This window comes from Panulirus ornatus, chromosome 18, assembly GCF_036320965.1.
Source record: "Panulirus ornatus isolate Po-2019 chromosome 18, ASM3632096v1, whole genome shotgun sequence".
Taxonomy (NCBI): Eukaryota; Metazoa; Arthropoda; class Malacostraca; order Decapoda; family Palinuridae; genus Panulirus; species Panulirus ornatus.
Genome location: NC_092241.1, coordinates 48,047,110 through 48,063,516, shown reverse-complemented (window position 1 = coordinate 48,063,516; position 16,407 = coordinate 48,047,110). Strand labels below are relative to the sequence as shown.

The window sequence follows — 16,407 nt, the reverse complement described above, 5'->3', positions numbered from 1 at the left end:
AGATTCGTAGATGAGTGTAATAAGACCAAAAATGACAGATACTTCAAAGAGGCAAATAATCTTAACCATAAGTCTATTCTAATGGTACTGCTTTCCACATCTGTAGTAGGTGAATCATTCCATACACCATCAATGCGGTTGAAGCAAAAGTACTTCGCCTCATTTCAGGTAAAATGTTTGCCCACGAGTCTGTAACCATTACTACGGGTATGTCACACGAACCTATCCTTTAAACGCTTATTAGGTCAAGATTATCGAAACCTTTGGTAGTTTTTAATATTAGGTCACCTCTTAACCTTCTCTTTTCTTAGCTAAATAGATTTAAATCGTTTGGTTGGCTCTCATAGGATTTGTTTCTCAGTATACGAATCAGCTTGGCAGCGTGCTCAGTACACTGTATATTCTATGTCTGTTATCAAGTAGGGTGACTGAAATAGAAAGTATTTGCGCTAGGGATAGAGACGAGAAACGGGAACCAAAGAGAGTTGTTTTGTTTATGGGAGAAACAATTATAGTGAAGTCAGAACGGAAAAGTGAAAGTGATGGCATTTGTTTGTTCATATCCTAAAACTTTACTGCCATCACCACTCCCACTATCAAAGCTACCACTACCAGCATCACCACCATCACTACCAGCATCAATGCCATCAACACCACCATCACTACCAGCATCAATGCCACCATCACCACCAGTGGTGGCAGGGGCAGGGTGACTTCTCCATATTCCACACATATTCCACTGGAGTTTAAGGCTGCTGTATTTCCCTAGAATCTCACAACTTGACGGATATCTGGTAGCTCCCTCAGCTTGTCGAAAAGACCTCCCCTGGGATACTCTGGAAGGATTCATTCAGAGTAATTATCTGTTCCAGGCAGAGGAGTTGTCTACAGGAAGGACCAGAGAGGCAAATGGTTTCGGTTCTTCCCGTAAGGTCATCGTGGTGACGTGGGGATGTAGGGAAGCGGAGGGTTTAGTAACAATTGCTGGACAGAAGTAGGAAGTCATTTAAGTCTCTGGGTAGCAGAGCTTTACGTTGTATCACCTCCTCGAGAATCGAGCAGAATCAACTGGTGCCCCTGTGGAGCATCTTGTTATATCGAGGAATACAAAGAAATACAAAAACAACAAACCACTGATGGGTCTTTTCGAGATTAATCGTGATAGAGGAAGAGATCTAAGATTCGTAGATGAGTGTAATAAGACCAAAAATGACAGATACTTCAATTAGAGGCAAATAATCTTAACCATAAGTCTATTCTAATGGTACTGCTTTCACATCTGTAGTCGGTGAATCATTCCCTACACCATCAATGCGGTTGAAGCAAAAGTACTTCGCCTCATTTCAGGTAAAATGTTTGCCACGAGTCTGTAACCATTACTACGGGTATGTCACACGAACCTATCCTTTTAAACGCTTATTAGGTCAAGATTATCGAAACCTTTGGTAGTTTTTAATATTAGGTCACCTCTTAACCTTCTCTTTTCTTAGCTAAATAGATTTAAATCGTTGGTTGGCTCTCATAGGATTTGTTTCTCAGTATACGAATCAGCTTGGCAGCGTGCTCAGTACACTGTATATTCTATGTCTGTTATCAAGTAGGGTGACTGAAATAGAAAGTATTTGCGCTAGGGATAGAGACGAGAAACGGGAACCAAAGAGAGTTGTTTTGTTTATGGGAGAAACAATTATAGTGAAGTCAGAACGGAAAAGTGAAAGTGATGGCATTTGTTTGTTCATATCCTAAAACTTTACTGCCATCACCACTCCCACTATCAAAGCTACCACTACCAGCATCAATGCCACCATCACCACCATCACTACCAGCATCAATGCCACCACCATCACCACCATCACTACCAGCATCACCACCATCACTACCAGCATCACCACCATCACTACCAGCATCAATGCCACCATCACCACCATCACCACACCACTACCAGCATCAATGCCATCAACACCACCATCACTACCTGCATCAATGCCACCATCACCACCAGTGGTGGCAGGGGCAGGGTGACTTCTCCATATTCCACACATATTCCACTGGAGTTTAAGGCTGCTGTATTTCCCTAGAATCTCACAACTTGACGGATATCTGGTAGCTCCCTCAGCTTGTCGAAAAGACCTCCCTGGGATACTCTGGAAGGATTCATTCAGAGTAATTATCTGTTCCAGGCAGAGGAGTTGTCTACAGGAAGGACCAGAGAGGCAAATGGTTTTCGTTCTTCCCGTAAGGTCATCGTGGTGACGTGGGGATGTAGGGAAGCGGAGGGTTTAGTAACAATTGCTGGACAGAAGTAGGAAGTCATTTAAGTCTCTGGGTAGCTGAGCTTTACGTTGTATCACCTCCTCGAGAATCGAGCAGAATCAACTGGTGCCCCTGTGGAGCATCTTGTTATATCGAGGAATACAAAGAAATACAAAAACAACAAACGGGTATAAGACCAGGTGTGGGGGAGGGAGATAATGGCTCGGTAAACTGGGATGTTCCTCACCGATGTTTGGAGATGGTTCATCGCACGGGTGGGTGCACCTTCCTCACCATCTATCTATCTTCCTCCCCTGCTGCTGTCTTCCTCTTCAAGACGGAAGGAAGGTTATGTGGATCGTCCGTCTCCCCCCGACGCCACCAGCCGGTCCACCCTGGCCTCCACCTCCGTCTGTGTCTTACTCCCAATACCGTCTTTCCCTCTGCCTCCATCTCTCCCTCCACATCTGTCTCACCTGTTTACTTCACCTTCCACCCTCATTCTTCGCTCCACCTCCCTCTCTTCACTTTCACTTCTTCCTACTCCCTCACAACTCCCCTTTGACTCAAACTCCCTTCATTCCAATCCCTTCCTCCATCCCTATAGCTCCAACCATCTCTGTCTCTCCCTCTATCTTTCCCTCTACCCTGTATTTCCCTACACCTTTATCTCTTCTTAGACTATCATAGATTCTATCTCTATCGCACCTTCATCTAAATCACCCTCCACTCTTATCCCTTCCTCCATGTTTATCACACCGCGCTTCTCCACCCCTTCCTTACGATTGTTTTCCCTTCCCATATACATAGTTTCATCCACTATCATCTGTTTACCCATCTATCACTACATTTACACCCTACATCTCCCGCATTGCGGTGAGCATTACGCGCTAGCTCTATCTCATTGACGATACCGCGTCGTTCGGTATTCGTAAGAAGGTAGGTAGGTCGGGGTAGGTAGGCAGGCTTGTAGGTAGGTATGTATTCCACGTACATCCGCCTCACTTTCCCTTTGTAACTTCAAGTCTCTCTCCGACTGCATTCTCAGTTGCCCTCCCTCTCTCCCTCTGTCTCTCTCTCTCTCCTCGAAAACTCTCAGTATCCCTCAGTCTCACACTCTCGCCTTATGCATACAAATAGCATCTCATAAGTGGCCCTGTTCCTGGGGCCTGCCTGCTGCCACAGAGGCTCCGAAGAAAGAACGAGGATAATCACTCTGCATACAGATGGTCGGTCGCCGGCGGGAGGCGTATGGAGGGAGTGCCAAGAGAGGGCAGGAGGAGGAGGAGGGACGAGCAGGTGGTGTTAGCTCGTGGCTGAGCTTCAGGACGGCTGCTCCTTGACCCAGGTTGTGTATGTGCACCGAGTGTGGCTGAGATACGAGACACACACACACACACACTCACTGAGGGAGACATTCATCTCTCCAGGCCAACCCAGGAGCCACAGTCATCAATGAATTGCTTTTGTGTGTTCGTCTGACTTGGTTACATGAACGTACGTTTCATCTGCTGCAGTTCTCGATTCTTGGAAATATTTTCTTTATTTGAATCTAGGTATCTGTATATCTGTACGCACCTGGATATGTTTGCATGCGTGTGAATATGTAATGACCTGTTGGTAATTGCCTCTTTGTACTGTAAAGGGAGGGAGTTTTACAGTCTTTGGGGGGCCGTTTCTTGAACATTACAATCACGCAATCAAGTCCTCAGTCATTGTATTTCATGCATCTGCCACTCCTACTAAAAAAAAAATAACTTCTTAACATATTTCATGATATGTTCTCTAGTTCCTCTATCCTTACATCTCTCGAAGATTGTTCACTGTCAACGTCATCGATTTGTTACCAGAAAAGAATGTTGCTATCAGGTCACCCCTCACTCTTCTCTCTTCCAAGGTGGGCATATATTAAAGCCTTTAGCCTTTCCCTGTAAACCAGCACTTTTAATTCTGGTACCATCCATGTTGCCCTCCTCTCGACCTTCTCTATTAGCTGTTCGTGCTTCTTTAACTGTGATGTATGTATGTATACATGTATGAATGTATGTATGCATGAATTTATGTTGCTATATAAGTGACCATGAATTATGTATTGACCCATTTCTACAGTTCAGGGTATAGGTTTTACTAGCTGTGGGATACGCAAAAAAACACTTAGGTATGAAGGCTTGGTACATATATACACGGACGAGGGGCGGCACAACCCGAGTATAAAACACAATCTTCCCACAACACATGAATGATAATCACAAGCAGTAAACAGAGAGAGAGAGAGAGAGAGAGAGAGAGAGAGAGAGAGAGAGAGAGAGAGAGAGAGAGAGAGAGAGAGAGAGAGAGAGAGAGATTACAGCTGCATCTCATCCTCCTACACATGGCACGTCTATGCTTTTTTACAACGACTCTCTTCAGCTGCAACCACAGCTCATCACGACACAACGCCTTCCGGGAGAACCAGCAGAGCCAGTAACTTGTCTCGGTCAATACGGTGAAGCATGAGCTTGAATCGTCCTATCTACATTACAGGTACGTTCAACCTATGGTAATACTGGGGCGGGAGGAACTGGGCTATCCATAGGCCTCTCGCTCTCGCTTCCCTAACAGTATGATGATGTAGACAAGGCCATAGTGGCCTGGAACCACACTCATTACCTATCACTTCCATGCTGGAGAGGCAGAGCTGCTTAACCCCCTCAACCTCTCCACCACCATCGTCGGGTGGGTAAACTTCTCCCTAAACTCTTTTGTATCCGTTTTCTGTTTCATATTGGCGTCCCTTTCTTTAATCCAGACTTCTTACCTCACACATGTACCGATAACAGGGATGTAAAGATGAGTCTTTTCTCTCCATCATCTTTAACTTCAGTGTCATTAACATGGACCTCCGTGGTGTATCGGTTAGTGTTCCCGACTGTGACGCATTCGCGCTCCGCCCAGGGTCGAGCGTATAGGTTCGAATCCCTATTACGGCAGTTGGTCTGCAGCCAACCCAGTTGTTCTTCTACTCTTAGGAGTTGGTCGATAAAATGGGTACCTGGTTCAGGCTAAAGTACAGACACACACACACACACACATATATATATATATATATATATATATTTATTATACTTTGTCGCTGTCTCCCGCGTTAGCGAGGTAGCGCAAGGAAACAGACGAAAGAATGTCAAAACCCACCCACATACACATGTATATACATACACGTCCACACACGCACATATACATACCTATACATTTCAACGTATACATACAGATACATACACAGACATATACATATATACACATGTACATAATTCATACTTGCTGCCTTTAATTCCCGTCGCCACCCCGCCACACATGAAATGACAACCCCCTTCCCCAGCATGCGTGCGAGGTAGTGCTAGAAAAAGACAACATGTATAATGCACCGAAACCACAGCTCCCTTTCCACATCCAGGCCCCACAAAACTTTCCATGGTTTACCCCAAACGCTTCACATGGGGATAGGGGGAGAAAGAATACTTCCCACGTGTTCCCTGCGTGTCGTAAAAGGCGACTAAAAGGGGAGGGAGCGGAGGGCTGGAAATCCCCTCCTCTTGTTTTTATTTCTTTTTTTAATTTTCCAAAAGAAGGAACAGAGAAGGGGGCCAGGTGAGGATATTCCCTCAGAGGCACCGTCCTCTGTTCTTAACGCTACCTTGCTAGAGCGGGAAATGGGGAATAGTTTGAAAGAAAGATATATATATATATATATATATATATATATATATATATATATATATATATATATATATATATATATGGTCTGAATTGTCCTTGCCGTCTCAGCTACCATAAAACAAACACACCTCAGTGCTCTCCTACACACACACACACACTCTCACAACCGGTGTTTCCACTACACACCCTGAGCGATGGTACCCCGCGGCATCAACGTGTTATATACACCTAAACCCTCAAGTTTTCTCGCCGATTCTGGCCATCTTCTCGGGTTCTCTTCTCGTCTTTACTGCCATAAGATTTTTCTTCACAGTCTTCTCGTCTAAGAGACCTTAAACACCTCATGAACATTACTATATATAAATCCTCGGATAAACTCGAAACTTTCATTGAAAGTTGATACTGATTTGCAGTAAACAAAAGATCTGAAGTCAGTCTTATCTGAAAAAAGACAAAAAAAAAAACAAAAGAGTGACTCAAGGTAAACGTGTCATCTTACAATTGTTACTTTTTCATTCAAGCGATTCTATTTTTGATGATCACACTGCCTCACAGTGACGCTGATCTGACAACGTGTCTTTTCTCGGTACGACGAATTTTGATACGAGGTCCACTAAAACAAGAAGCAGAAAACAAAAACAAGAGGAAAAGTACAGGAGGGCGATGTATTTACCAAACGTATATATATATATATATATATATATATATATATATATATATATATATATATATATATATATACACACAGACATATACATATATACACATGTAAACAATTCATACTTGCTGCCTTTATTAATTCCCGTCGCCACCCCGCCACACATGAAATGACAACTTCTAGCAGCAGAGGTTCCCTCCCTCCACGAATATGAAACCAGGACGGTAATGCTTCTGTCACTAACAGTCTGTTTCATGCAAGTCGTCTAGGTATGTTGAGGCAACGCTATAATTTGTGACTAGGCAGGCCACTATTGTCTTCGGTTATCATTACGCCGTCATTGGACTGAACCAGGGCATATGAAGTGGACGGGTGAAGCGAGAGAAAGGTCTGAGGGGACCCTAGTTGTGGATGTATGCATATACGAACCTTTGCTCCAAGCTCACTCACTTCCAATGTCATCTTCCTCCAACTCATAGATTTTTTTCCCCTAAAATCTCTACAATCCTAAGCTTTCGCCTCCACCAGATTAATGCTCAGACATCTGTCTTCCTCTTCTCAAACATCCTACCCAAGTGGTGACGGGCAGAGTTGAGGTCAAGAGGAGATGAAATATTTTGAAGGAATGTTCGATGATTAGGATGACAAATATAGGTGTTTTGAACGTAGTGGTAAGAGATGTGTAAGAGTCATGGGTAGCACTTTGGATGAAAAGAAGTGATGCACGTCTTGTGTTAGGTGAAGTGTAGCAAAGCTGTCGGAGTAGATGGTACTGCAAGTTGAATCTCTTAAGAAAGAGATGACTGTGTTGTTGATTGGTTAGTTAGGATTTTCAACGTATGTATGGATCATGGTGAGGTGCCTGAGGGTTGGCGGAATACCTGTCTAGTGCAACTGTATAAAGGCAAGGGCGACAAAAGTGTACGTTCGAATTTTCGTTGGTATATGTTTCTTTAGTGTACCTGGTAAGATGTGTGGAAGGGTGGTGACAGAGCGGATGGTGGCACGCACAGAGCATCAGAATGAGGGGGAACAATATGGCTTCATAAGTAGTAGAGGATGTGTGGATCAGATGTTTGCTTTTAATCTGTGCGAGAAATACTTGTAGAAACAGAAGGATTTGTATGTGGTGTTTATGGATCTGGAGAAAACATATGACAGTTGATAAAGATGTTACGAACATATACTCTAGGCAGAGAAGGTTTTACCAAGAGATTAAGGCGTGCGTACGAGTAGGAATAGAGGAGGTTGAGTGTATCCAGGTGATGGTAGGTCTGCGGTAGGGTTGTGTGATGTCCCCGTGGCTGTATAATCCGCTAATGGATGGGGCGGTGAGGCCGAATGAAAGGATTTTAAGGAAAGGGATAGATCTGCAGTCTATCGGGGGTCAGGTGGCCTGGGATGTTAGTCAGTTGTTTCTGGTGATATGGTCCTGGTAATAGAATAAATGCTGATAAATGTTATTAGGTTTCGCAGTGGATAGAGGCGGGTTAGTTGGAAAAGACGTGAAGGATGTGAAGTGCTTTAGTTACTTGGGATTGAACACGACATCGAATGGAACCATGGGATAAGGAAGCGAAGGTCTTGGGCCACTGAAGATGGTGCCACCGTTCACGAGGGGAGATGCGAGTATGTCTGATGATATAGTCGTCCCGACGGTGTTGTATATGCACGCGGAAAGTTGGCCCCAGATGACAAAGAACGGAAGAGGGCAAATCTAATGGAAATGAAATGTCTGAGGGCAATATGTGGTTTGGGGAGGATTGCTTGAATTAAAAATCATGGGGGATACAGAGTTATGGTAGCAAGGGTGGTAAGTATGGGAGTGCTGAGATGGTTTGGACATATGGAGAGGGTGAGTGAGGAGAGGTAAACTGAAAGGATATATATGTCGGAAATGGAGAGAACAAGGAGAAGGATACCAAGGAGGTGGAAGGATGGAGTGAAAAATGCGTTGAGTAACTGGGGTCCAAACATGCAGGTAGGTTTGAGGCGTGCATGGGATAAAGCGTAATGGAACGATGTGGTATATAGATAGTACCATGCTCTCTGTGGACTGAACCAGAGCATATGAATTGTTGAGGAAACCACGTACAGGTCTGTGGGACAAGGCTGTGATAAGGGCCGTTTCTCTTTGATGCCATCCCCTGAACCTTCTTTTATTTGCTCTTTGTGCTTCTTTAATTGCCCCTAGCCACACTTGAGAAGCATATTCTTGGTCTATTCTAACGTAGGATATGAAAAGTTCGCTGAATATTTCCTTGTCTTTATACCTACATGCTAATCTAATATCTACCCGCTGACTGTCTCCTTACTGTTCTCGTAGCGTGGGTCTCTGGCAACGGGTAACCACCATCTCAATCCCCACAAAACGTCTCACAAAAAGAGACTTGCAGCATATCACCTCTACATAACATACTGAAGCTTTCCTTCACTGTTTTTTTTAACTATCTATTTGTACAGTACAGTAAGAAAGTTCTACACTTTCTATGTCATCAAGCAGCCTCTGAAACCTAACATTCAAGGTTCCTTCGTCAGTCTATTTCAACCATCCATCAGCCTGACACTACAACCACTTCAGCTTAACCTCCTTTCCGACGAGCTCTACGCCCAGCTTCTTATCAGAGCCTCTGGTCACTCTGGTGTGTGTGTGTGCGTGTGCGTGTGTGTGTGTGTGTGTGTGTGTGTGTGTGTCCCCGGGGACAAAAGATTAAAAACACAACCCTCATATCTCCTGCTTGTCGTATGAGGAGAGTAACTGGGACGAGAAGAGAGATCTGGAAACCCTCAATCCTTGTATCATCTCTTTCCAAAAACGGGAAGAAAGACCCAGAGAGGAGCTGTCCTGGAAGACTCGGTCTGGAGCGTGTTATTGTCGGTGGCCGTAACGAGACTGGAAATAAGGAAGGGAGGGAGAGAGGTGGGTGCTGTGGTTGACGAGAGTATTCTAGATGCTCCGACTCTCACCAGGAGGGTAGTATCGTTCAAGAATGTCCAGGGAATAAAGTCAGGGGTTAGTGAGAGGACGAGAGCAAAAACGGGTGGCATTTCTGATGGAAAGCATTGTGTGAAAGCCTTTAAGGAACTGGGTTCAAGACTGATGTACATTATGATGACAGGAGACTAAGAGAGGTGGTTGGTGCTTAGTGCTTATGCATCTGGTGGTGGGGGAAATGAAGAGTGAATGGGTGCGTTGGGCGTTTTGGTACAGGGGATCATATCTTGGCACTACGGGTTATGAATGCACAAGATTAGTCAGCATGACAAACGAGGATGTAAATATGGGAGGGCATGGTGGGGATCTCAGGTGTAACTGCAAATAGAGGAAAAGCTCGTCGAGTTGTGTCCTGAAAGAGGAATGATAATTCGGGATACTTGGTGAGAAGGAGAGAGATACGTTGCATCCATATATAAGCGTCCACAATGGAGTTGGGGATGAATGGGTGCAATTCGATTACAGGCTAAGTGACAGGCATGTAAAGGAGAGGAGGAGGTTGGATGTAAAGCGTGAGCAGATAAAAAAAAAATGTCCTTATCAGTTTTATAAATAGCTGTGTTGGGGACAGAGTCTACGAAAAATGAAAAAAAAAAAAAGTTTTTACGAGATATCATGAAGCAAAATTGTTTACTGATAAGAGGTATCACTAAAGCATTGGTCTAGTCTTTATTCTCAGGCGATAATAGTCTTTCTATCTCACTTTACAGATAGAAAATGTTCCCCACGTTACTATCACATGTCTTACCATTTCATCTCCATAACGTTAATTCCAGTAATCTCATCTCTGTCTAATGTGAAGTAAGGCAATAGTTTGGGGACAATTACCGCTCCGGATATCCACAAGTTTGGAAGTTGAAATGATGTTTTTTTCCGACGGTGTTTGATGTGTTTTGCACGATCCTGACCTTCTTATCGACCGTAGATCACTATCTTCTGAGATATCCCCTCCTCCCCATCACCCCATCACCCCACGATAATGGGAGACCATCCAGTGGGAACCGGGACTTTGGGCGAGGGAAACCATAATTAGAATCGATCGAAAGACATCAAAAACCATCGAGAAAAACAACCTACAAAAAAACAACTCACAAACTTAAGCTAATCTAACAAGACTACCTTAAACTTAACAACTTCAAGCCAAACCAGACTAACGTAACCTAATCTAACAAATGTAACCCAACCAAGACGGGCCTAACGTAACCAAACGTAACCTATCCACAGGTTTGTTTACCTTAAACTCAGGCGACCCTCGAGTTGGGGTCGTTGTGGTCCTTCTCGACCTCGCCAAACTCAGGCGACTCCGAGTTGGGCGGTCCTCCTCGACCTCGCCAAACTCAGGCGACTCCGAGTTGGGCGGTCCTCCTCGACCTCGTCGTCCGCTTCCTCCTCCTCGCCCTCCACAAGTCGCACACACTTCGCCGTCTTTACCGTAATATTCACTATGAAATCTCGCGTTAGTCTTCGGAATAGTCAAGATCACAGCCACTACACAGGAACAACACGGTGGAAATTAACTCAATTTCAAGCGCGGGGCGGCAGCGAAGGCCTATATCGAGCTGTGATTGGCTGATACAAATTCCAAACGAGCAATTTTGGTCCAGAGAACCAATACAAATGCGCCAGACTCTTGAGCATGCGTACTGCAGCTTAACTACCAATATACGAACACACAGGTGCTTTGTCAGACGCTCATCATGTTAAAACAATGGACAGAAAAAAATAAATAATTCTCCAAAAAAGATTATTGTAATTTCCCAGGGAAGTAATCACTTGCGGTAGAGATGATATAAAAGAAAAGGGTCTTAAAATTACCTTAAACTACGGATTCAAAGACTGAAAATCCCGAAATTCACTGTGGTGTTCGAAACTGTCTTAATACCTTAATTTGGTTGCTTCTATTTGAACCGAACGTATTATTCGGAGTGTCGAGTGACCAGGGCGTTGTATACAGTGTCTATCGTATATGTTATTTCCTTTATATTTCTAGCTGTGATTCCTGGCTTCCAACTGGTACTATGATGTGCAGCTAGGCAAGACAGGCAAGACTTGGTCCCTGTGTTCACTTCAGCGAGACAGTAGTTCTTTGGTTCCTTAATTAAAGAAAACGGTACTTGCTTCAAGACAATGGTGAACTGGCAAATATATCAAATTACTCTCTTTTTCTTTTTTTTTTTAGCATCTGTGTTTACGATTGAAGACATAACTCGTGTTTCGAGTCTAATCCTATGACTATGATGGGAAAATGAGGTACAAGTTGTCATAGAAGTTGAAGGTAAGCAAGCTAGCAGGAGTGAATGGTAAATCATGATAAAACATCTAGTCCGGTTTGTTCTACCTGAAGACAATGAAAGAGGCGAAAAACGAGATAGTTAAACTCTTGACTGCTCTTTCCAGTAAGTCACTCGTTACGGGAAAAGTTCCAAAGGAATGGAAGATTGCGGATGTAACAACGATAATAAGAAATATGACAGAATCAGTGCCCGGATGTTATCGTCCAATTAGCTTAACGTCTGTCGTTGGAAGACTAATGGAGACTATAATTCGACAGAAAACTGTAGACTCATTGAGAGGACCACCACCTCATAAACGAGTCTTAGCATGGCTTTCTTCTCAGCATGGTTTTCTAGTCAGCATGGTTTTCTCAGCATGGTTTTCTTGTCAGCATGGTTTTCTAGTCAGCATGGTTTTCTAGTCAGCGTGGTTTTCTCAGCATGGTTTTCTTCTCAGCATGGTTTGCTCAGCATGGTTTTCTCAGCATGGTTTTCTTCTCAGCATGGTTTGCTCAGCATGGTTTTCTCCGCATGGTTTTCTTCTCAGCATGGTTGCTCAGCATGGTTTTCTCAGCATGGTTTCCCCTCAGCATGGTTTGCTCAGCATGGTTTTCTTCTCAGCATGGTTGTCTTCTCAGCATGGTTTTCTTCTAAGCATGGTTTTCTCAGCATGGTTTTCTCTCAGCATGGTTTTCTCAGCATGGTTTTCTTCTCAACATGGTTTTCTAGTCAGCATGATTTTCTCGGCATGGTTTTCTATCAGCATGGTTTTCTTCTCAGCATGGTTTTCTTCTCAGCATGGTTTTCTCAGCATGGTTTTCTTCTCAGCATGGTTTTCTTCTAAGCATGGATTTCTCGGAATGATTTTTCTTAGCATGGTTTTCTCAGCATGGTATTCTCTCAGCATGGTTTTCTCAGCATGGTTTTCTCAGCATGGTATTCCCTCAGCATGGTTTTCGAGGACATTGCTCATATCCGACAAACCGACTTGATTTCTCTTCTGACCTAATGAACACACACACAATGCAAGTAAAACAATTCATGTCATTTGTTTCGATTTACAACAAAGACTTAACTAAAATTCCTCATCAAAGTTTACCAGCAAACGTTAAGTCACAAGGTATAGATAGGGATGTACATCAGTAGTGAGGAAACTGGTGACTGATATAATCAATCCTCAGTATGGTTAGACGTGAGAAGTGGTGTGCCACAAGGGTCAGTTTTGGAATCGGTTGTATTTCTCATCCATAATGATGATGTTGATGATGGCCCGTGTTGTAAGATGTCGGAAATCATACAGACATTATCAAGTAAGGAATAGAAGATCTAGAAAGGACATTCCCATCCAACGAATTACAACCTCATCATTGCCATGTGAGATGATATGGAATGATTCACCCAGCAGGTCGTGCTATTAGAGACGTTTAAGAATAGGTTTCGTAAATGTTTCGCTTCAGTTTCCACGAGAGACGTTATTTGTAACACCTTACCAAGAACAATTTTTGCAATTTTTATGTTTTGAGAGATCTGTATGTTTTTCAACTTTTACCACACTGATCTGTGAGTGTTTGAGATCTCATTATCGCAACAAGCTTCGAGTTCCTTTTGTATTGCTTTCCATATTTTACGTCATTTCATACAATCACTCCAAGGTCTTTTTCCTCTTTGATTTCTTCTATTCATAATACATTAACCATTTCGTTTCTCGTGATTTACTCTTTTTTTTTCAAATTTGCACTATAGTGCATTACTTTGTCTGCGTTGAAATCTATTCACCGTGACTCTAACCATTCCACCAGCTTGTTTGATTCCATTTTGCCAGTATCTGTAAGAACGAAGAGGGTTGTGTATGAAGGTACAGTAATCCAAACCGTCTTGTACGACATGTGCCTTGGGCCTTGAACGCAGAAGGAATTGGAGAGAAGATGAGTTGAATATGAAATGCCTGAGGACAATATGTGCACATGTGAGGCATCTCAGGGATGATGGTGTATGAACAAGGTATGGCAGTGAAGCCAGTCTGATTGATAGGGCCGACCAGGGTAGACTGTAAATGCTTAGAGATATGGAGAGGATGAGTGAAGAAAGACTCACTACGGAGATCTATATATCAGAAATGGAGTGAGCAAGGGGGAAGGGGAGAGGGAGAAGGAGATGGAAGGATGGAGTGAAGGAAGGTTTAGGGTCATCGGGGGCCTGAATATTCAGGAAGGTAAGAAGTGTACAATGGCAAGTATATTGACAGTAATACTGAAGACGGTAAAGGTATTTCTTGGCTACTGTTCATCTTGTATTCCAATCTACCTTGACCTTCTTCAGTGTTGCTGATGACAAACCCTGGAAGTGATGATATCTTACTGTCTTGATTAATTCTGACATTCTTTATTTTGTGTTCCCTTACCTGAAAATATGATGTTTAATACTACAAACTACCAAGTCTTTCATCATGATTTAGACTAAGCCTTCACACGCCTCTGTGGTGAGGGTAGTGTGAATTGTAAGACCAAATGTGGAGGGAAGGACTGAGTGTAAACAGGCAGTTGTAACGAGGTGATTATCGTGGTCATGACGAGGTTTAAGTCCAACACTTGAGGGCAGCCAGACGGGGGAAATGAACGGCGGCTGGAACAGCGACTTCCGGATGATCTATCGTGAGAGCGTTGCAAGAACTGATTTGCAGCCGGAGAGGATCACAGTCTGAGCTCTGAGTTGAACAATTATACAGTTCATAGTGGCTGAAGTGAGACCAATTGCTGTATATCTGAGGTCGTCTTTGTTAAAGACAGCTTAAGCTGACGCCGGCCTCGCCACTAGCCTGTGAAGATCTATCATTATATAACATTATGGTACTGTCCAGTATGGTGTTAAGCAACGTAACTACTTATTTAACACCTGATTCCTTGAAGGATATGATGACTGAAGAGGCCAATGTGATGATGATCAATAATGAATCTTGTAAGATCTCATGTTCCAGGGCTGCAAGAGAACAGATGTAAGATCTGTTGGAGTTACTTCCCAGATGGACCATAATCCCTCATGCCAAAGATGAGGCATTTGTGGTACCCTGGTGAGTGTTAGCTGGGTGTTCGTCCGTACTAAGTACAGGGAGAACTTTGCCACTACCTTCGGTGTTCTCGCCTCGTCCGTGGCTGTGTCCGTGTGTTCGTTAACGTCATGCTGAGCGCTTTACCTTCATCCGAACAGCAGGTAATCCTGACCTACATTTCGCGGCTCAGAGGTGAACTTTGTCATCGGTGATTACCTAAGGTTTTATGAAAGGAGTCGAGGTCATTGATAACTTCAGATCTGCTGTACAAAGTTAGAGGCAGTTCTGGGGCATCTGAGCCGCCAGGCGCTCATAATGACACGAAATTCTCACCATCTGACCCGACGCGAGATAAGCAACTCTTTGCGTCGTCCACCATCAGGACCCACAACATTCCTCCACGACGCAGCGTCACGTAAGCTTCCTCAGTGTCCGCCACCACCAGCAATGTTAGACGTCTTCCTGTGACGACGTCTGTCATGGATTATTTCCAAATGATTCTGGCCACTGGTCTCTGGTCGTCTTTCTGGCGGTCACCAAACATCAAACTTTTCTAAGCTTCTTGTTACCTCCAACTTCTTCATGTGACCTTAGCCAAACCATTCTCTCTCAGAGAATAAAAGTATTGACTCAACCTTCCGTTAATTCCGTAGTTCTTCCCTGCGTAGCTGGCCTCGTCCTGTTACATCCGTGATCAACCTGATGATCTTCATCTCTGCTCCTGGATGATGGTTGAATTTTCATGTTGAAATCTCCAGCTTATGATTCATCTTGGAATATCCGGCCAATGATTCATCTATATGTGTTAAAGCTGAACTTAAAATTATGAGTACAAAAGTATGAGATGTCTCTGCTGAGGCCATTAATTCTCTCTTTCATCTCAGACTTGGTTGTGTTCTCAGCACTGTTCAGTCTTCCCATGCACGAATATCTATCTCTCCATCCAATGATGCTCAGCTTAGCACCTCCCTTACTGGAGGCACTGCAATTTCCCTCGACCGATTCATACACTCTGCCTCCTGCTTAAAAACAAAGTCTTGACTCTTATGATGAACATTGCAGAAATGAAGATGTTTCAATACTTCACGGTCGATGTAAATGACCAGTGCCCTCGTCATTATCCTCACAAACATTCATACTAGTAACTTGGGTGACCCACAGACGTGTACGAGTATATCTAAGCTTGAAAACCTAACTTATTGTACTCTTAGTATCTCACTGTTCTCATATGATGTCAACGTTAAACTTGCCAAAAGCTTTTTATTATCATACGTACAGTCTGTAACAACCTATTACGTTATGATGCTGAGGTCATAATACAGTTACTCCTGTCTTTTGACGAAGTGTTAAGCAAGGCTATGATTATTATACAATGTCCCTCGTCACCCCGGAGTGGCTGGTGTGAGGAGTGAGCTCGAACAACATTTCCTCCGACCCTGAATTAATCAAGAGACTTGGCAGTGTCTCCTTCACTCTCAGTTGTCTCTGA

General features: G+C 43.6%; 1 long non-coding RNA gene across 2 annotated transcripts in view; it reads right to left on the bottom strand.

Moving 5' to 3' along the window:
- The window catches only part of LOC139755056 (uncharacterized), a 136,695-nt gene extending 125,603 nt beyond the window's left edge, over window positions 1–11,092 (bottom strand). For both annotated transcript variants that reach the window (XR_011714025.1, XR_011714024.1), the window contains exon 1: window positions 10,834–11,092. This is a non-coding gene — a long non-coding RNA (uncharacterized lncRNA). The remainder of the gene's footprint in view (window positions 1–10,833) is intronic.
- Window positions 11,093–16,407: the final 5,315 nt, after the last annotated feature.